The sequence below is a fragment of the Trichosurus vulpecula genome, chromosome 1, assembly GCF_011100635.1.
Source record: "Trichosurus vulpecula isolate mTriVul1 chromosome 1, mTriVul1.pri, whole genome shotgun sequence".
Lineage (NCBI taxonomy): Eukaryota > Metazoa > Chordata > Mammalia > Diprotodontia > Phalangeridae > Trichosurus > Trichosurus vulpecula.
The window spans coordinates 252,420,015-252,442,249 of record NC_050573.1 but is presented as its reverse complement, the minus strand read 5'-3'; the positions used below and the strand labels follow the sequence as shown (position 1 = coordinate 252,442,249).

General features: G+C 36.5%; 1 pseudogene; it reads right to left on the bottom strand.

Annotated features, from left to right (window-relative positions):
- Positions 1-21,457: 21,457 nt before the first annotated feature.
- On the bottom strand, positions 21,458-22,027 carry LOC118836546 (annotated as a pseudogene).
- Positions 22,028-22,235: the final 208 nt, after the last annotated feature.

Genomic DNA, 22,235 nt, shown 5'->3' with positions numbered 1-22,235 from the left:
ATTTTGATTCTACCTCATATCCATTTGATTTCAAAAAAAAATTAAAAAGGAAAGAAAAGGGCAATTGTCAAAAGTGCTGTACTTGGACAGGCCTACTTATGTATTGTTGATAGAGCCCTGAATTGCTCTGCCCCCTAATACGTTTATTCCTTTTGATAGAGATGCCCCTAGCAAATCTATACCTCAAGTAAATACTCATCTGTACCCAAAAAAATTTACAACAGCTTTCATTAGAGGAAAGAATCAAAATTAAGTGGATGCTCATCAATTGGAGAAGAGCTTATAGAGTATGAATGTAAATCTGTTATTATGCCATTAAGAAACTACAATGTGAACAACCTGAGAAAACTAGGAAAGACAAGAATGGATTGATGCAGAGTCAAGCATATCTTTTTAAGAAGACACTATGGAGGAAAAGCAATGGGAAGAACTAAATGAAAACAATCTATTCCCCAAGGGGTTTGACCTTCAAAAGAAAAAAATGTCACACTATTATAGTGGAATTACAGTTGTGGTCCAGAAACCCAGAGGTAGCCATGAGCTAGTCCCATTGTCCTGGGTGCTCCAAACTAAATTGATATCTACTTGAATTGTAATATCTATAGCTCTATCTTTTGGTATCAAGGTTTATAGGTTACAAATCCCTATAAATATGATTTCAGAATGAAATTACAAGCTTTAAGATAGATTAGTTTATATGCCCAAAGGGCTACAAAAATGTGCATACCCTTTGACCCAGCAACACCACTTCTAGGGCTGTATCCCCAAAAGATCATCTAAATGGGAAAAGGATACACATATACAAAAATATTTATAGCAGATCTTTTTTGGTGGCAAAGATTTGGAAATTGACGGGATGCCCATAAATTGGGGAATGGCTGAACAAGTTAGGGTATAAGAATGTAAAGGAATATTATTGTGCTATAAGAAATTATGAGCAGGCAGACTTCAGAAAAACGTGGAAAGACATAAAAACCGATGCTGAGTGGGAGGAGTATATTGCACACAGTTACAGGCACATTTTGTGATGACTAACTTTGATAGACTTGGCTCTTATCAGCAATGCGAGGTTGTAAGACAACTCCAAAAGACTCATGATGGAAAATGCTATCCACATCCAGAAAAATAAATTACAGAGTCTGAAGGCTCTCTCCTTTTTGTTTTGTTTCTTCTTTCTCATGGTTCACTCCATTGGTTATAATTCTTCTTTGCAACATGACTAATGTGAAAATATGTTCAATGCGAATGTATATGTAGAGCTTATATCAGATTGCATGCCATCTTCGGGAGCAGGGAAGGGGAAAGGGAGGGACAGTGGAAAAAAATGGAACTCAAAAGCTAGTGAAATTGAATGTTGTAAACTGAAAATAAATAAATAAATTTTAAAAAGATAGATTAGTTTAAAGATAATGATAAAATTTAAGCTTCTGTTTGTTATACCAAGAAATATTCTTTTCAGAGTGCCAGGCTTCTAAGTAAAGAGAGGAAGTGCGAATCTTAATTAAACATTTTATTCAGAGTAGCAATTGAACTTCGCCATGATGTAGGAACAATGGAAAAGTCTGATTTTATTGACTAAGAATATCACTGGCTGGCAGTCAGAATTTGGTCTAAATTTAATAAGGTAGGTTTAATATGGAGAAATGTAACATCTTGTGATTGGAACAAATAGATTTGACTTCACAAATTCAATATGGGGAAGGCCTATTTGGAAAATAGTTGCTCTACAAAATAGTTGAGGGATGCAGGATCTAATGGTTTGGAAATTCAATATCACCAAGTGTAACAGGCAGCCAAAAAAGTTATTGTGATCTTAAAATAGGTTAAGAAAGGTATGGTTTCTATAAATAAGCTGGTTCTAGGACTGCCAAACCCTTCCTGATAGCCCCACATCCAGATGGTTATGTTTACATCTGGGTATGATAGCTAGAGCTCAAGAGTGTAAAGAAAAAAAAAGGAGAGTAACAAGCAGAGTGAATATCCTCGGAGCCATGAGATGTGAGGGATAAGCCAATAGGAGCAAAAAATGGAATCAGAAGCAAAGTTGAAATGAGGTGCACATATGGAAAATGAGTTTGAAGTAAATGACCTTGAAAGTTGCCACTAACTCTAAAGAACCAAGAAAATGCAAAAAATGTCATGAAAATCTAGAGATAAGTAAGAGAGATAGTGATCTAAAGTGTTAAATGTCACAGAGAGGTCAAGGGAGTCAAAGACTACCAAAATTCCATTGGGTTTGAGAATGACGATGCCCTGGTAACCTCTGAGGTGAAAATTTCAATATTGTGGTAGAGATTTGACTCAAGGGGAAAGAGATACAAGAGTTAAGAGGTTGAATGCATGCATGAAGAAATGAGTGAATGGAGTATACATGAATAGTGCATCAAAGACCCAGGAACAGATGAAAAAAGTTTTTACTGTGGGAGGAAATATTAACCATTTTTACTCTATGACTATCTTGAGTCAGGAAGACCTGGGTTAAAATCTAGCCTGAGACACTTATTAGTTGTGTGATTCTGGGCAAGTCACTTAGCCTCTTTTACCTCAATTTCTTCTATAAAACGAGGATAGCAATAGCATCTATCTGCAAGGGTTGCTATAAGGATCAAACGAGATAATAATTATAAAGCACTTAGCATAGTGCCTGGCTCATGTTAAGTGCTATATAAATGTTAGGTATTACTATTGTTAATAGTATTATTACCATCATTTTCTCTTTAGAATTTGAATTTTAGTGGTTAACTAAACTAAAGAACTAGAACAATGATAGAAAAATGACAAGAAAGCATTCTGCCAAAATGGAATCAGAACTCTAAACTGTCTTATCCTTCTTAAAGACTGCATTATTGTATTAAAAAAAAGTTCCATGAGCAATATAGGAAAACACTTTAGAACTCTTCTTTATCTTCTCATTCTTTTTTATGCTGGAGATAGATATAAGCAATAAGTCTCTGGTGATTGTTTCTTTACTTACTTGATGCTTAAAATTATCAAAGCAATTTTGGTAAAGCCACATGTATACTAAGTAATATGTATCTCATAATTTAAAGAACTAGGCTAATATAGCTGTCTATTGATTTCTTGATCTCAATTTTGCAGATAAAATATGAGGAGTGAAGGTACAGGAATATAAAGAGAGACATGGAAAGCTCAAGTAACTTTTCTCTAGGAATTTGTATCATTTGTGTTTTATTAGTTATTGGTAAAACAGGTGGAAAACAAGCAGACCTTCAACAACTTAGCTACTGTTACCAAAAAAAAAAATTAGTCTTGGCTGATACTACCTGAGTTCACTATAGCATACGAAGCATGAACTACAGCACTCATACCACCATGTTATTTAGTGACAGATAGAATGAGGGGGAAGGCCTCAACTTTGTTGTAGTAGTATTTTTTCATCAGCAAGTTAGTGTGCTATCTGAACTAGATGCGAACCTATAAAAATACAATGTACTTACAATTCAGCAATTGTGATGATTATTTCTTTCACTTTATGGCTCTGTTGAGTCATCACACAATATTGGTGAGAAATCAAAACCAAAGAATGTGCTGCTGAAGGTTCTGCTATTGTCAAAAACCTGGGTAAGGGAAAGGTTTGAAATTAACTAATATAGCAATATGAAACAGACTCACCTATACTTTGTACCTTGAATGGTATAGAATCTACAACCTTGAGAATAATTCCTGGAGCCCATATTCCTCTAATCCCTTAATTCTTGGAAAATTATGTATCTTAGGCTATTTCTATCCCTGTATATGTAAAAACAGGTGTAGACATATATAGAACGGATTATTGTCTTCTAAGTCCTGAGTTGTCTACTTAGTGATAGCTAAGATGAGTTTTGAAATACCATCTCATTAGTAAAATCATTGTACTGACTATTCTTACTGTTAATTCAATGACAGATTAAGTAATGAGGATCCTGGCAAGTTTTGTTGGCCAATCAACTTAAATAATCCACTTAAGACATTATCCTCTAACATTTTATACTGGTAATTTGCTTGAGGAGAATAAGGAATGATCATAACATATTAAGGTTCATAGTGACATAAGTCTCCTGACCTGAAAGTTATTAAATTTAACTCAGCCAATGAAGAATCACTATCAGCAGTGGTACTTTTTGACCATCTATCTGTCTCAAGTAACCAGAAAAGACCTGAGATTGATGTAGAAGTTTGATTTGCTCTTAAGATTAATTAAAAACTTTTGAGACTTTTCGGCAATAAGCAAGTGTTCTTCCTCTGATATGGTACAAAAAATAATATGAATTGTTGACCATGACTTCTTGATAACTAACTCACCCCATCAAATCAAACATAGGTACCTTTGGCAGTTCATGACAAGTATAATGGCCTTGTTGTTATTCAAGTGACTGGACTATATATAGTTTTCATTAAATAGCTACTTAATATGTTGAATATAATGTAACAACTGATAGCCCTTACACTTAGGTAACAAGTTTATGTTTTGTTTTGTTTTATGATTTTTTTCTACTATAAAACTCAGTAAACCTAGCAAGATTTGCAACGCTTGCTTTTCTTTGGTTATAGAATCATCATTGTATTAGGAGGGCAGAGTTTATAATCTCAAAGAGGATCATAAACATGTCTGAAACGTTCGGAACCGCCGGATATAAGAAACTCACAAAGTAGAAGGCAGAAGAATCAAAACATTTATTTAGGCTCCACAGTAACCAACCCATGAACCAGCAACCCCATTTTGATATATTGATCAAAAGCTTCCAGGCCCAATAAGTACGCCTTGAAAGAGTAACCAGGAGGCTACAGAGAAGCATGATTGCGTAAAGCAAAATCATGTTTCCCCCTCTATGGTAATAAGATTACCCACTGGCCTGAAGTCTTTGTTCAGCTTTCTCCCGTAGGTCAGCTCTGCTACTGGCAGCTCCTGCTTCAGCTGTGGCTGTGGCTGTAACTGTAGCTGTAACTGTCGCTGTAACTGTCGCTGTAACTGTCGCTGTAACTGTCTCTGGCTCCAACCGGAAAAGGAAAAGAGGATCTTCAAGCTGTCCTCTCCCCTCTTATAGAGTTTTTGACATCATCAAGCACCGCCTGAACGACCAGGGCCGATTGGTTCTTGACTTGGCCCCTCCCCCTAGCATAGCCGTTAACACCTCCCCTCAGCCAGCCCCATGACTCCTCACACAGGAAGTTGTCTGCTTCCTGGAATGCTCTTTGGGCCTCCTGCCCCGGAAGAGCAAGCCACAGTGTCCAGAGGCTCAATGAGGTAAGCTGAGTCATTCAAAGAAAACAAAGGCCATTCTGGCTACAATCATGAATTTAGAATACCTTATTTTGAGAAGAATGAATGCCCACAGCATTGATATGGTAGTCAAAGAAATCGACACTACAAAGTGCAATTCCACATTTTCCATTTTATCACTTGGATGCCCAAATAAAGGAACTGTTTTGAGTTTTGTTGAACCTAGTCAATTCTACACATTTTTCTTCAATAAAAGACAGTCATTATTAAGCCACTAATTGTTTATGTGAATGGATTTAGCAGCATGAAAATATATTCCAGAATATCGAGTGTTAATGGCTACTTGATTTGGTGCTGACATCCACATCAATGCTGCCAGTAGAGATTCTATTCAAGATAACATATTCCGAATCAATGATGGGTCTTGAAGTAGCCAAAATGGAAACCCCTGAACAGAAACATGTGTCAAGATGCTGCATGAAATATTTTTGTTGAAGCTCAGTCTCTACAGTCATATCTGGTACAAGACAAATAACAACCAGTTTCGAATGAAGTTCTATAGTAACTACTCTGCCCTATTTTTACCCCTAAGAGCTTCTTCAGCTTGCAGGTTTTGAATTTATTTACTTCGAGACAGAAGGAAATCTTTGCATAGAATTCCCAGAAGTCTGACTGTCTTCAAACCATCTATTTTAAGTTCCAGGTTAAGAATGCTGACCATATGCAGTCACATACTGATTGAACTTGAGAATACAGTTAAAGTTTTACTGTCAGTGATGATGCTGATTTCATCTTACAATTTATTTCAACTCTATATATTCAAAAGTATACATTAGCCAAAGTGAGTCACTAATAGTAAACATACAAACAAACAAATGCTAGTAAAATATAGTTGATCTCATTGTCATTAAAATAGTTTATTCAGTATGTTAGTTAAGTATAGCAGTCAAGAGATAAACAAGTCCACAACATTACAGTTGTTTATTAAGTCTTGCCTTCAACAGCAAGTCTTGCATTTAGTAGGCACTTAATAAATACTTGTTGACTGGCTAGCTTTATTGCTGCAAAATGCCTCTGGGCTAAACTCAATCCTAATTACAGTTATAAACACTGAAAAGGGACAAAGCACAACCACATTGATTTAGTGGCCCTTGAAATATAAACCTGCTTAGATTATGATTTCATGAAAAAACTCCCACATATTTGGTTAAGGGTGAGAAAATGGGTATAGAAAAAAATAAATATAAAAGGAGCTATGTGAGCAGGGTCAGGAGAAAGGAGCACATGGCCCAAAGAAATGTGGACACCTTGCTTTCTCAGAATGAGGAAGTAAAAAGAGTTAGCCCTGGCCTCTACATGCCAGTAGAACATACTGATTCTGGAAGTGTAAATATTTTCCTGAGTTGGAAATAAATGTAATTACGTTAATATCAAATGGAAAAGTTAAATATGTGTGCTTTCTTTGAGAGTCACAAAGCTCAACACAGAGCATTTATCATCTCCCAAATTCCCAAGATTCATTCCAAATTGGTGAGATACCAGATTCACTGAAGCGTTTAAAGATAAGGATGCATGTATAAGCCTTTAGTCTACCACAAAAAGGAATGTGTTGTTCTAATAAAATATAATTCTGTGATGTGGAGTTGAAAAAACAATATTAATGTGCAGAGAGGGAGATGTTTAATTCAGTAAAAGGAAAAGCTGTCTAAATGTGGAATAGGCTGCCCTGGGAAAGAGCAGAACCTCCCTCAGTAGAAGGCCTTAAGCAAGGGCTTACTTGGTAGCTTTGGGCGGGAATAGATTGATGCGGATGTCCTTTCCCAACCTGTGTTTTCCCTCAGCCTTTTTCCCCCAAATAGTAAATATTAATTCTTCAAATGGTTGTCTTAGTCAAATGTGGTCTGATTTAGACAATGTTCTCTTCAAATTTTGATTGAACTTTAAATTTGACATTATTTTAAAATTGAACTTTTGATGATAATATTTCTATATGTAATAATAGCTAGCATTTATGTAACAGTTATAAAGAACTTTATAGGTGCTATCTCATTTATTCTTTACAACAGCCCTATGAGCTAGGTTCTAATTTTAGAGATGAGGAAACCGAGGCCCAGGACAATTAAATGACTTAGGGTCACATGGTTAAGGCATTTATGAATTGGGATTTAAACTCAGGGTTCTATCCACCATATTTCCAAACTGCCATAATTGATACAATCCCCTGAAAGGTGAGGCAAGTCACATCATTACTTTAATGATTAAGTGATTTTACTTTCCCAAGGTAAAATATATAATAGGTAACAGAGATGGAAATTGAACCCAGGTCCTCTCACTCTAAATCCAGTTCTCCTTCCACTATACCATGTTCTCACTAAAAAGCGAAGAATTTATGTGAACCCCATTGAGTTTTCTAGTCTTTGTTTTCTTTTCCTTTTTTTTCTTTTGTTTGTTTCACATTAGGCAATAAGCATTTGTTTTCTTTCTTTCATATTCACCACTTAGAAATGTCTCTCCAGGACTCTGGTCCAAATTCTTCTCATCCTAGAGATAAAAATTATATTTGTATTTAGTCCTTTTGCTTTTGAAAGCAGAACTCAACAGCAGAAGAGAAAAACAGTTGTTAACAATCTGTTGCATTCTTTTTCTAGAAATCATCCTTACTTATTTTTCTCTGTTCTCTTTCTTTCTGAAGGAACAAGAAAGTGTGCTTTGGAAAGAACTTCTTTTCTTTTTAAAAAATCTACAGATGTACGCATTTCTCAATGAAGTTTAATGAGTTGGGAATAACTACACAGTGATGATTTTTGTTTTAAATCATGCATTTGTTTATGAACAAAATATCATTTAAAAATCAGCAACCTATGTACATTTCAAAAATCGGGAGCACTTTTGTAGTAACTGAGTGTAAACAAGTTTACAGATCCATGCATCGATTATACATACATCCAGGTAGACAATTCTTTTGATTTCACAATGATTGAAATTTTTCTCAAAAAATACAGGTGATAATAGAAGTTGTAGCCTTGGGACATTATAAACATGTCATACAGAGATTACCGTGGGGACTCCACAGGACACTTTTCAGTAATACTAGGAATAATTTCTAAATTAGACTGGTAGACTAATGGTTCAGGACATTAAAAAAAAAAAGCAATCGCTTGAGTAATGGCCCACATATCCTTGTTCAATTACAGTTTTCTGATGGTACCAAAATCATTATGTGTGTGTATGTATAAATGTATGTATATGCATATGTATGTAGATATACATATATGTGTGTATATTTGTATGTGCAGATGTATGTGTGTATATACATATCTATATCTATCTATATATTTAATAACTTTTGTCCTTATACCATAGTCATCACTGGAAATAACCTCTTTCCCTCCCACTCCCAAACAAGGCTATACCCTCCCCAGGAACAAAGTGGAGGGAACTTGGTTTTTTTTTTAATGTCTTGATAACATTATTTTGATGTATTTGGTTTCCTGCTTAATTTTCTGTATTTTATTTTGTATATTAAAAAAATAAACGTTATTCTTAGTTGCTTATAAATTACCAAAGAGCCCATTACATGCAAATAAAATTAAGAACTCAGTTATGCAATGATTTCATGTGTTTATGCATACTATTTTCTGCTGCAGAAGTTATATTGGAGGTATGTGGAAAGTAACAATTTATTATATACAATTTTAAGGTTTATATTGCTTTTTACATATTTTATCTCATTTGATTTTCACAACAGCTCTTTTAGGGTCAGTGGAATTTTTTCTGCCATTTTACAATTGATGAAGCCCAGGCAGAGAGAGATAGTGAATTACCCAACATCACAATACTACAAAGTGCTTGAAGCAGGATATGAACCCAGGTTTTTCTGATCCTTAACAGAGTGTTCTATAAACTCCCACCTAGTTGTGATCTTTTGTTTGCTCTGCTTTGGGGAAATTATGACATAATACTTATCTTTTAAAAAGGCTTTTGGAATATTTAGAGAATTTCACTTAAACAGAAAATAATAGAAAGGATCACATTCTGTTAATCTCTTCTTTTCCATGTGACCACAGTATATTTCAAATGCCATGATAATTTCTACGAGCCAAATTTAGGAGGAAAATTAATTTGAACTTTTCATATCAAAAACAAATGAATTAAGAACAGTATTTTAAAACAATTAGAATATTGAAAGGAATTTAGGAAATGCTCTATGGTGATAGTTTTAGGGAATTGAAACAGGCTCAGACATGTTAAGCTTTTGCCCAACCAAGGTCACTATGATTGTAAGCAGCAAAGCCAGGAATGGAATCCAGGACCTTTGTCTCAAAATTAAATGTTCTTTAGATTGTCTCTCCTAGTTGCCTTTACATCATCATCATCATCATTATCATCATAATCATCATCATCACATCTATATATATATAGAGAGAGAGTTTTCTTAAAGTTTGCTGAGCACTTCAATGAATTAATAAATGAACAAGTAATTATTTACTCAGATATAGAGGGTACAAGTATAAAAAAGAAACCATCCATACTTGTAATGAGCTTGCATTCTAAAGGGGGGCAAGTACAGAGTGGGGGGAGGAAGGAGAGGGGGAGGAAGAAGAGGGGGAGGGTGAGTGGGATGCTTTAGTAGGGAAGAGAAGGTTTAGAATAGCTTCTATGGAAAGTGAGATAAGCAATCCCTTGGAAAGGAAAAAAAAGGACCACCTTTCTCAATTGAGGGCCCAGTTGAGGTTTGATAACCTGAATTTATAATACACACTTAATGTACAGCATCAGCAATTTTTATAGATCATCTGTGATAAATATTTGAAGGTTTATCATATGTAAGAATGATTCAACATGTCTTGCTTGGTTCTCATGTGCAGAGCTGAGACTAATGGTAAAATGGCAGTGAAGCAGAATTTTTTCCTCTCTCAGTAAGAGAAATCTTTCTAACAGTTTAGATCAATGCAAATCTAACCAAAAGTAGAATTGGCTATTATTTGAAGTATTAGTTTCTCCTTCACTAGAGGTCTTTGAGCTAAGGCTGGATAATCATTTGTTAGAGATAGAGAAAAGAGATAAGATTCTTTGATAAGTGTTGGGTCCATTGATTAGAGAAATATGAATTAAAACACCTTTGAAGTACCACTTCATACCTATCAGATTGACCAACAGGACAGAAAAGGAAAATTACAAATGCTGGAAGGGTTATGGAAAAATAGAGACATTAACACACTAAGTTCTGAACTGGTTGAACCATTCTAGAGAACAGGTTGGAAGTATGCCCAAAGGTCTATAAAATGGTACATATCCTTTGACATAGTAATACCACTATTAGAAAAGGGAAAAGATCTGTTTGTACAAAAATATTTATATCAGCTCGTGTGTGTGTGTGTGTGTGGTGGCAAAGTATTAGAAATTGGGAGATACTCATCAATTCGGGAATGACTGAATAAGTTGTGATATGTGATTGTGATGGAATACTATTGTGTTATAAGAAATGACAAGCAGGATGGTTTCAGAAAAACCTTGGAAGACTTATATGAAACAACACAATGTTGTAATGATGATCAACTGTCAAAGACTTAGCTACTCTGATCATGAAAATGATCCAAAACAACTCTACTGAACCTATGATGAACGTATGGAAACCTCAAGAAAGAGAACTAAGGAACTATGAGTGCAGATTTAAGCATACTCTTTCACTTTCTTTTTCTTTTTTTTGCGACATGACTGATATGGAAATATGTTTTGCATGACTTGACATGCATAATTGATACAATGTTGATAGGGAGGGGTGGAAGGAAAAAAAAGAATTTGTAATTCAAACTTTAAAAATAAATGTTAAAAATTATATATAATTGGAAAATATTTAATAAATAAATTTAAAAAGCTATTTGTAAAAGTGTTGGCTTCAGTAGTTTCCAAGGAACATTCTAACCTTATGATATTGGACATGTGCAATAGATTTCCTCAATGAGTAAGAAATTGATCTAAAATACTTCTGAGGTCCCTCCTAATTTTATTTTAGAGATTTTTAAAATAATTTATAATTTTCTTGTGTTGTTTCTATTTTAATCAAAATATGTTTCTATATCTACCCTGTTCATTTAAAAAGAAATACATTACATAATAACTACACATCTCCTACAAAGTATAGATACAGATAAACTGCTAGCTGGGGAATTCAGATAGTGTACAGCTAATCATGAATTTTTACATTATGCAGATTGAATGATTTTCAAATTACCATATGGACTCACATATTTTCTCTGCAGCCTTCTTTTACTTTTGAAGAGAAAAATACATTTTTAAAAGGCACTCTTCAGAAATTATAGGTTATTCCCCTCCCCTCTCCCACCCACTGCACCACATTCATCCAAATCATGAAAGCTCCTATCTTCTGAAGTTGTGGTCCTAAATTTTTGAAGGATTAATTAGTGTTTGTAGGAATGCGAATATGGTTTACTTGCTGAAAGTAAAACGAATGCTTAACCATTGTTCAACTGTCGGATTCTGCTCATTCTAGAAAGTCAAAATAGTCCTTAAAGATTTGCAGTTGGTGGCTTTCTTGAAACTAGATGTCACAGTGGTTGGAGTATTGGAGTTGGAATCAGAAAGACTTGATTGTGAATCCTGCTTCATAAACATGTTAGTTATGTGACCCTGGACAAGTCATTTCACCTCTCTCAGACTTTCCTCACTTAAAATTTGGATGCTAATAGGACCTAACTCATAATGTTGATGTGATGAAATAAGATAATATAGAAAGAGCTTCCTCAATCTTAAAAAACACTATATAAATGCAAGATCTTGTTGTTAGAACTGCTAAAATCCAATGATGTCAAAGAAATAGAATTCAGTTAAGTTCAATCCATTTCAGTTCTTTTTCTCTTGTATATTAACTTCTGTATTTTATTTTATATTGTTTTCAAATGTATTTTTTAATTGACAAAAATCCATTTTCTCACCTTCCCATCCAACTCCCCCTGCCTCATTAAGAACAAAAGATAAAACAAAACCCATTACCACAATGTAAAGTCAATTAAATTTCCATGTTGGCCATGTCCAAAAAAATATGTCTCAGTATTTGAAATCTAAGTCTTTCATTTCTCTATCAACATATGGTTAGCATGTTTCATCATTAGTCCCTTAGAATTGTGATTGATCATTTTGCTGATAACAATTCCTAATTCTTTGAAAATTATTTGTTTTTACTAAATTTTGTCACTGGATAGATTATTTTCCTGCTTCCCTTCAATTCATCTAGCATTAGTTTGTACAATTCCCAGGTTTGTCTGAAAACCTCTCCATCATTTCTTACAGCACAATAGTATTTCATTACATTTGTACACTATACCTTGTTCTTCTGTTCTCTAATTTATGGGCACCCCATCACATTCCCTTTGTTGTCACATCAAAAAGAGCTATAAATATTTCTGTACCTACTTAGAGTTTGTTTTTCTTAGGACTGATCCATCTCTTCATATTTCCTTCCTCTAATTTTCCTCTCTTTCCCTTACCCTTCTATTTCCCTGTTGAGGAAGACTGTTGAGTAAGTTGTTGTCTTATAAGTTATTTTTCAACAATGAGATAATTCCATAACCATCTGTATGGTGTGATGTATTAAACATATAACAAACATAGGCAGCTAGGTGGCGCAGTGGATAGAGTGTCAGGTGCTCTATCAGAAAGACCTGAGTTCAAATCTGCCTTAGACACTTAATAGCTCTGTAACCTTGGATATGTCACCTAACTTCTGTTTGCCTCAGTATTCTCAAGTGTAATTGAGGATAATAATAGCATTTATCTTCCAGAGTTGTTGTGAAGATCACAGGAGATTATGTTTGTAAAGTGCTTAGCACAGTGTCTGCCACACAGTCAGCACTATATAAATACTAGCTTTTATTATTTTATATAAACCTTCCAATAAGACATACCACCAATGAAAAAAATATAATATACATTTATCAGTAATTTTTAAATAAACTACCAATGAAATTATATGACAAATAACTTTAGCTAAAAGTATAAAAACCCAGTATGGCTGGGTTCTACAGGATGGTTGGTCCTGTAGTCAAAGGTTGACTACATGCTTTAAGTATAAGTAGTCAATGTTTCTGTTCCACTGGTAAATTTTTGTAACAGTAAATCTGGAATGAGTGCATTCTATTCTTTGGTCTAGAATTCCTTCCCTGGGAATTCCTCTACAGAATAGGTTAGGTGCTGGGACTGAGAACTGCTTTGCTCCTGTGGTCTGAGCTACACCACTGTTGTTTGATTCTCAATTTCCCCCCTTTTTGGTACCCAGTCCAGAGCTGCCCTACTATTCCCATGCATAGTCTCCTCCTCCTCCCACCCCTCACCCCACGCCCTGGCATCTGTGTCCAGAAACTGAATAATAGTGGATAAAGCTGTCATTCGGCACTTCTTGCAGTCATGGAGGCCAAGTACGGGTCTAGCGGTGCCCTGCATGAGTCTGACACCTCTTTCTGCCTCAGTGCACAGCCTTTCCCTGATCAATGGAGTGCTTTGATCATGGAGTACTCTTGGTCAAACCTCATCCCCAGTATCTGAAGACCTCTCTCTTTCCCTATCCTGAGCTTGGTGGTGACTTTTTTTTTTTCTGAATTTGCCTATAAGGATTCAGTCTAGATTAAATTTCTACCTCTATTTGGAGGAATTGTGTGGAGGGGAATTCAACTGTACTGCTTTCTGATGCTCCGCCATCTTTCAATTCAACTTAATTCAATTCAGTGAGTATGTATTGAACAAGATATTGTTTCGGGTCCTACCTAAGTATTTAACATCAAAAAGAAAAACAATTTATACCCTCCCAGCATGGAGCTTATATTCCTCTAGGGGTAGCAGTTGTCTAACTTTTGGCTATCAAGACCCCCTTTATGATCTTAAGAATTATCAAGGAGCCTGAAGGACATTTGTTTGTGTGAATTATATAAATAATATGTTAGTGCTATTTTGAAAATGGTTTTGACCTCACAGATCTTCCGAATGGGTCTTGAAGACCTGCAGGGTTCTTTTGACCATGTTTCAAAAACTATTTTTCTAGAGGACTACAACATAAGAGCAGTTCGCAATCTTATCCTTCTAGATAAACAGCAAAATATCTGTGGGGGTCAAAAGAATGAGTGAATCCCTAAAATGACTATGATAATCACTTAGGTTAGACTTTGATTATGGTTCTATAGACAAAGCCTAATATTAAGGTGTAAGTGATTACATTTTTGGAAGTGTATCAGAAAACTGAAGGGATTATGTCCTTGTTTCAGGGTAGAAATTCATCTAATTTGAAGTTTCTTTAGGCATGTAAAAGATGTTTGAATAATGTAAAGGATCATCTCTCTGCCTCTCCCCGCCCCCCCCCCAATCCCAGCCTATTCAAATTGTAAAATGATAAACTCAGATATTGAAGGAGGGCACAAAATGTGACTGCTGGGAAGAATTCATCCAAAGCCATGAAAATTGTTGGAGAGTTTCATGACCTGTTTAAAAAATGAATTATATTCACGTAATACCTTAGTGACCTCACCAATGCACCTCCAAACTATTTACAGGGACTGCCACTTACCATTAAAAAAAATCAGGCTCAGGGACAGCTGGGTGGTGCAGTGAGTAGAGCACCATCCCTGGAATCAGGAGTTCCAATCCGGCCTCAGACACTTGCTATACTTACTAGCTGTGTGACCTTGGGCAAGTCACCTAACCTCAATTGCCCTGCCTTCCTCCCTCCAAAAAAAAAAAATCAGGCTGAGGTTTTATTGAGGGGAAACCATTATTAACCATTTAGAACTATTCTTTTGAAATACTCACGCATACACTAACACACTTATTTGTGCTTCTGTTCACTCCTTACAAAATGCAAGTTTCTCGAGGAAAAGAGCAATTTCGTGCCTGTTTCTGTGTCACCAGTTCCAGCATTTTGTAGATACTCAATGAATATTTGTTTGATTATTGGTGAGAACCTGAAGTCAAGATCAGTCATGCTATTATTCTGAATTCTAATTTCTTATCCTGTTGTTTTACTGCAGAAAGACAGCACAATGAAGAGTTAAAAGCCTGTCTCAATTACTCAACATGCCCTTAAGCAAGTCACTTCACATCTCTCTAGCTATGTTATTTTCACTTGTAAAGTGGGGATAATAACAGCTGCCTCTGAGTGTTACCTCAAGGATCAAATGACATAACATATGTAAAATACTTTGTCAATCTTAAAATACAAGAGAAATGCTAACTCTTGTTGTTCATGTTACCGTTGTCCATATTGTTATTTTCATTATCTTGGCTACTATTGCTATACTTGTCTTATTCCTACTATCATCTTTTCTTTTTTTAAAATGCGTTTATTCTTAGTTTTCAACATTCACTTCCGCAAGATTTTGAATTCCAAATGGTCTCCCCATCTCTCTTCTTCCCCCACCCCAAGACAGCATGCATTTTGATTACCCTTTCCCCCAATTTTCCCTCTCTTTTTTTTTACCACCCCACCCCTTCTCTTATCCCCTTGCCTTCTATTTTCCTACAGGGAAAGATAGATTTCTATACCCCATTGCCTGTATATCTTCTTTCCCAGTTGCATGTAAGAGCTATTTTTAACATTCATTTTTAAAACTTCAGGTTCCACAATCTCTCCCTTCCTCCTTCCCCACCCACCCTCATTGAGAAGGCAAGCAATTCAATATAGGTTATACATGTGTAGTCATGCAAAACACTTCCATAACAGTCATGTTGTAAAAGACTATTATTTCTCTCTACCCTGTCCTGACCTCCATTTATTATTCTCTCCTTTAGCCTGTCTCTCCTCAAAAGAGTTTGCTTCTCATTACCCCTTCCCCCAATATGCCTTCCCTTCTATTATCCCCTCCCCCCTTTTCCTGTAGGGTAAGGTACAATTCCATAACCAATTTAGTGTGTATATTATTCCCTCCTTAAGTCAAATCCAGTGAGAGTAAGGTTCACTTATTTCCCCTCAGCTCCCCCATTTTCCTTCCCATTGCAAAATCTTCTTCTTGCCTCTTTTATGTGAGATGATTTACTACATTCTACCTCTCCCTTTCTCTTTCTTCCAGTACATTCCTCTCAACACTTAATTTTATTTTTTAAATATATTCCTTTATATTCAGCTCACCCTGTGCCCTCTGTCTATATGTACATTCCCTCCAACTACCCTAATATTGAGAAAGGACTCATGTGTTACAAATATCATCTTTCCATGCAGGAATATAAACAGTTCAATTTTCATAAATCCCTTATGGTTTCTCTTTCCTGTTTGCCTTTTCAAGCTTCTCTTGATTCTTGTATTTGAAAGTCAAATTTTCTATTCAGCTCTGGTCTTTTCAACAAGAATGCTTGGAATTCCTCTATTTCATTGAAATTCCATTTCTTCCCCTGAGGTATTATACCCAGTTTTGCTGGGTAAGTGATTCTTTGTTTTAATCCTCCAGAATATCAGATTCCAAGCCTTCGGATCCATTAGTGTAGAAGCTGCTAAATCTTGTATTATCCTGATTGTGTTTCCACAATAGCTGAATTGCTTCTTTCTGACTGCTTGCAATATTTTCTCCTTGACCTGGGAACTCTGGAATTTGGCTACAATATTGCAAGGAATTTTACTTTTGGGATCTCTTTCAGGAGGTGATTCCTTCAATTTATTTATTTATTTATTTATTTTTTGCCCTCTGGTTCTAGAATATCAGGGCAGTTTTCCTTGATAATTTCTTGAAAGATGATGTCTAGGATCTTTTTTTTTCTTTATCATGGCTTTCAAGTAGTCCAAAAATTCTTAAATTATCTCTCCTAGATCTATTTTCCAGGTCAGTTTTTTTTTTCCAATGAGATGTTTCACATTGTCTTCTATTTTTTATTCTTTTGGTTCTGTTTTATAATTTCTTGATTTCTCATAAATTCATTAACTTCCATTTGCTTCATTCTAATTTTTAAGGAATTATTTTCTTCAGTGAGCTTTTGGACCTCTTTTTCCATTTGGCCAGTTCTGCTTTCTAAGGCATTCTTCTCCTCACTGGCTTTTTGGACTTCTTTTGACATTTGGGTTATTTTAAAGGTGTTATTTTCTTCAGCATTTTTTGGTCTCTTTTACCAAGCTGTTGACTCATTTTTCATGATTTTCTTTCATCACTCTCATTTCTCTTCCCAATTTTTCCTCTACTTCTCTTATTTGATTTTCAAACTCCTTTTTGAGTTTTTCTATGGCCTGAGACCAATTCATATTTTTCTTGGAGGATTTGGATGTAGGATCTTTGACTCTGTTGTCTTCTTGTTGTATGTTTTGATCTTCCTTGTCACCAAGGAGGTAAGTACCTTTTCACCAAGAAAGTGAGATTCTATAGTCTGATTTTTTTTTCCACTGTTTTCTCATTTTTCCAGCCAACTACTTGACTTTTGAGCTCTTTGTTAAGTGGATGGTGTACTACCCCAAGCTTCAGGGTTTTTGTGCAGCTGTTTTCAGAAATATTTCTAGGGACCTGTAAATTTTCAGTTCTTCCAAGATGGTATGATCATTAGAGAGGTGCTATGGTCTGTTCTCTGTGGTCTGTTTAAAACCACAAGCATTCCTTTCTGTCTTGGAACTGTGAGGAGAATTCCCTCTCCACTGCCACCACAAGATCATCCACACCAGGGCTCCTCCTCACCTCAGGACCGCCACCCAGAGCTGTGACCCAGATCCAAGAACAGGCAAAACAAGAGAATCCTGCCACATCACCAGCGAAGAGATTCCTGCAAACCCCCTCTAATCAGCCCTTCAATTCCCCCACTGTCTGTAGGCCAAGAGCTCTAGAAGCAGCCATAGCTGTGGCAGTGGCTGCCGCTGTCCTGTGGCTGGGGCTGGGCTGGGGCTGGGGTCTGGATCATATTCCTCTCTCATGCAGGTGAGAGACCTTTCCCACTGACCTTTGAAGCTGTATTTGACATTTGCAGGTTGAGCTGCAGCTGCCAGTGATTCAGTCCCCTAAGGCCTGCTCCAGTCCCGTTTGTGCTGGCATGGCCCATGCTGGATGGTGCTCCTCTCCCAACCCAGTGCAATAAACCCTTCCTGTCGACCTTCCAGATTGTTCTGGGCTGGAAATTTGTTTCAGTCTGTCATTTTGTGGTTTCGGCTGCTCTAGAATTTGTTTAGAGTCATTTTTATATTTTGAGAGGTTTGGGGGAGAGCTCAAGCAATCCCTGCATTTACTCTACCATCTTCAATACTATCATTTCCCTACCATCACCTTTTCAAATGGCTCTGCCAAGTTTCTCTAAATTCATCATATTTGTCATTTCTTATGATACAATCATTCAGTCAATCAATTTACCAAGAAGTATTTATTAAGCACCTACTGTGGGTCAGGCATGTGATACAGTTACAAATTATATATCACAAAGGGAGGAAACACATAAGAGGATGGCTAGCAGATAAATAGGATTTAAATAGTGATTTTTATAAAATTAGAGGAGAAAATACCTTTTATGTAGGTAATTTTATTTGAGTCTCTTTATATTGTATCTTGACTCATGTTTTTACACAATAATATAAATTAGAGTATTAAATGTTTATACTACTCTTAACTGTTCTTAGTTTTCTGAAGAAGAGAGTGCCTCTATCATATGCTATTCCTAATTCAATTATCTTCATCTGGCGAATAACTTATTTTTGTTTTTTTTTGTTTGCCCTATGTATTCCAACCTGAGGGACCAACAAGTAGTAGATTTTGTTTTTCATTTCAAGCATAACACATATGAGCAATTAATAAGCCTTTCAATTTAATTAAACATTCAATTTTATTAAGCACCTAATATGTTTTGACACTTGGGATTGGTAAAAGACAAAAGCAATATAGTGTGGGGGTTGAAGGGCACTAGTAAAGAAATTTCTGGCCAGGGAGGAGAGTCATTTCTTTTTTTTTTTTTTTTTTTTACACAGAATTAGAAAGGGCTGCCTTAACCACCAAGTATAACACATATCTGAAAGGATGCCTATTGTAACATATTTGACAATTGGTTACCCAGCCTGCTTCTGAAGATCTTCAATGATTGAGAACATATCACCTTTCAAGGTAGCCTCTTTCCTATTTGACAGCTTTAATTATTTAGAACTTTTCTCACTTCATGCTTAAGTTTCCTGCTTTGCAATAGCTACTCGCTTTGTCTATACATATATTGAATTTTTCCAGGAGGATGGCACATTTTGGAGGTAGTGATGAAGACATTGAGCCAGATACTAAACTCTGTGTAAAAAGAGGGAAAAGAGGGGCGGAGCCAAGATGGCAGCTGGAAAGCAGGGACTTGCTTAAGCTCCCCAACCAGGTCCCTCCAAACACTTATAAAAATGGCTCTGAACAAATTCTAGAGCTGCAGAACCCATGAAATAGCAAAGGGAAGCAGGGCTCCAGCCCAGCAAAACCTGGATGGTTGCTGGGAAGGGTCTATGGCATGGAGCTGGGAGCAGAGACGAGCAGAGCCCAGCGTGGGCCTCGCCAGGACTAACTAGACCAGGAACCGGGCAAAACAGGAGTAGCACCCTGAATCAGTGAGCTGTGGCAGTCACCAGACTTCTCAACCCACAAACACCAAAGACAACAGAGAAGGTTAGTGGGAAAAGCTACTGGGATAGAGTGAAAGGAGTTCTCAGTCCGCCACTGTCCCAGGGGTGGCAGAGGTGGTGTAGCTCTGAGGCTGCTTCCAGAGCTACAGCTGCAGTTGGCTCTGACCCCAGGCCCACCTGGTGGGAGGAATTAAGCAGCAGATCAGATTAGACTGGAGCAAGTGGAAGCTAGTGACTTTAAGAGAAATCAAGATATTATAAAACAGAACCAAAGGAATGAAAAACTGGAAGACAATGTGAAATATCTCTTTGGAAAAACCAGTGACCTGGAGAATAGATCCAGGAGAGATAATTTAAAAATTATTGGACTACCTGAGAGCCATGATCAAAAAAGGAGCTTAGATATCATCTTTCAAGAAATTACCAAGGAGAACTGCCCTGATATTCTAGAGCCAGAGGGTAAAATAGAAATTGAAAGAATCCACAGATTGCTCCTGAGGGGGATCAAGGAGAAAGTGTTGCAAGCAGCCAGAAAGAAACAATTTGAGTATTGTGGAAATACAATCAGGAAAACACAAGTTCTAGCAGCTTCTACATTAAGGGTTTGAAGGGCTTGAAATATGATATTCTGGAGGTCAATGGAGCTGGGATTAAAACCAAGAATCCCCTACCCAGCAAAACTGAGTATCATGCTCCAAAGCAAAATATGGATTTTCAATAAAACAGAGGACTTTCAAGCTTTCTCAGTGAAAAGACCAGAACTGAATAGAAAATTTGACTTTCAAACACAAGAATCAAGAGAAGCATGAAAAGGTAAACAAGAAAGAGAAATCATAAGGGACTTACTAAAGTTGAACTGTTTTGTTTACATTCCTACATGGAAAGATGATGTGTGTAATTCATGAGACCTTTCTCAGTATTAGGGTAGCTGAAGGATACACACACACACACACACACACACACACACACACACACACACACAGAGGGCACAGGGTGAGTTGAATATGAAGGGATGATATCTAAAAAAATAAAATCAAATTAAAGGATGAGAGAGGAATATATTGAGAGAGGGGGAAAGGGAGAGATAGAATGGGGTAAATTATCTCACATAAAAGTGGCAAGAAAAAGCAGTTCATTGGAAGGGAAGAGAGGGCAGGTGAGGGGGAGTGAGTGAATCTTGCTCTCATCTGATTTGACTTGAGGGGGGAATAACATACACACTCAGTTGGGTATCTTACCCCACAGGAAAGAAAGAGGAAGGGGATAAAAAAGGGAGGACAATAGAAGGGAGGGCAGGCTAAAAATGCCAATGCCAATTGAAATAGATGACCTATCAATGATGAACCAAGATGCCTATATTCTATGTGCTTTGGTACACAAGTCATTTTTGATACAGTTATACTTACTGTACATAACTTTCATTTACTGGGAATATTGTAGAATCTATTTCCAAACAATACTATCCTTTAGAAGTTCATGAACTTTGATCTCTTCTAATTTTAATTGCCATATTCATGACCTTCTTAAAAAAGAAAACCATAACTTAACAACAAAAGCAACTCTCTCAAACTAAACTGAGAACTACCAGACCAAAAGGGAAGTGGCTATTTTATTCAGAGAACAATACAGTATGTATTTCTTCATTTAACACCCTGAAAGAGAGTATACCTCAGGTGTGTAGAATCACTAACTTAAAGGTCAGGTACTGATTTAGGATCTTGATAAATAAGTTCCTTGTCAACAGTTGGGTAATGAAAGCAGGGTCCATCCCCTCTTCCTTACATAAGTCTTTCTGTTTCCCAATATTTCAACCTCATATGAGCCATTTCATCTTCCAATTGAAGGATTGCCATGGTTGTTTCATAATTCTTTTCAGGAAGTTCATTAACTTAATGAGCAATCCACCTGGTTATAGGATGCTTGAAGTACTTCTGCTGTGCTGGAATGCAGGTTTCTGGGATTCTGCTAATCCCACTACATCAATGAATATATTCACTACTGTTATGCCAATTGCTACTGGAATCCCTGTCAACAATAAATAAAATCTCAACAACTTCAAAAATCTCTTGTCATAAAATTCAGAAGGTTTGATGATGAACATTTTCTTCCCATGGCTTCCACTCTGTTGGACTGGGGTGACAGTGACGCTCAGCATCAGCAGGCCTCCAAGGCTGTGGCCTGAGTCCACAGCAAGTCAGAGCCAAGCAAGTCCCCATCAGCGCCAAGGCTGAAGCCCCCAGCAAGAGGCTCATTGCCACCATGGCTGCTCCCGGCTTTCTCCAAGTAGCTTAAATTTCAGTGTGTCTAACAACATGTAAAAGAGAAATTGAAAGTCTAAGAGCTAGGAAAAGAGGGGAAAGAAGACGAGGTCCTGGCAGGGACATGGTGGCAAAATCCAGAGAATGAGAGATAATTATTCTAGATGATTACTCACAATGCAGGTTCCAAGAACTCACCATTGGGAGAAGG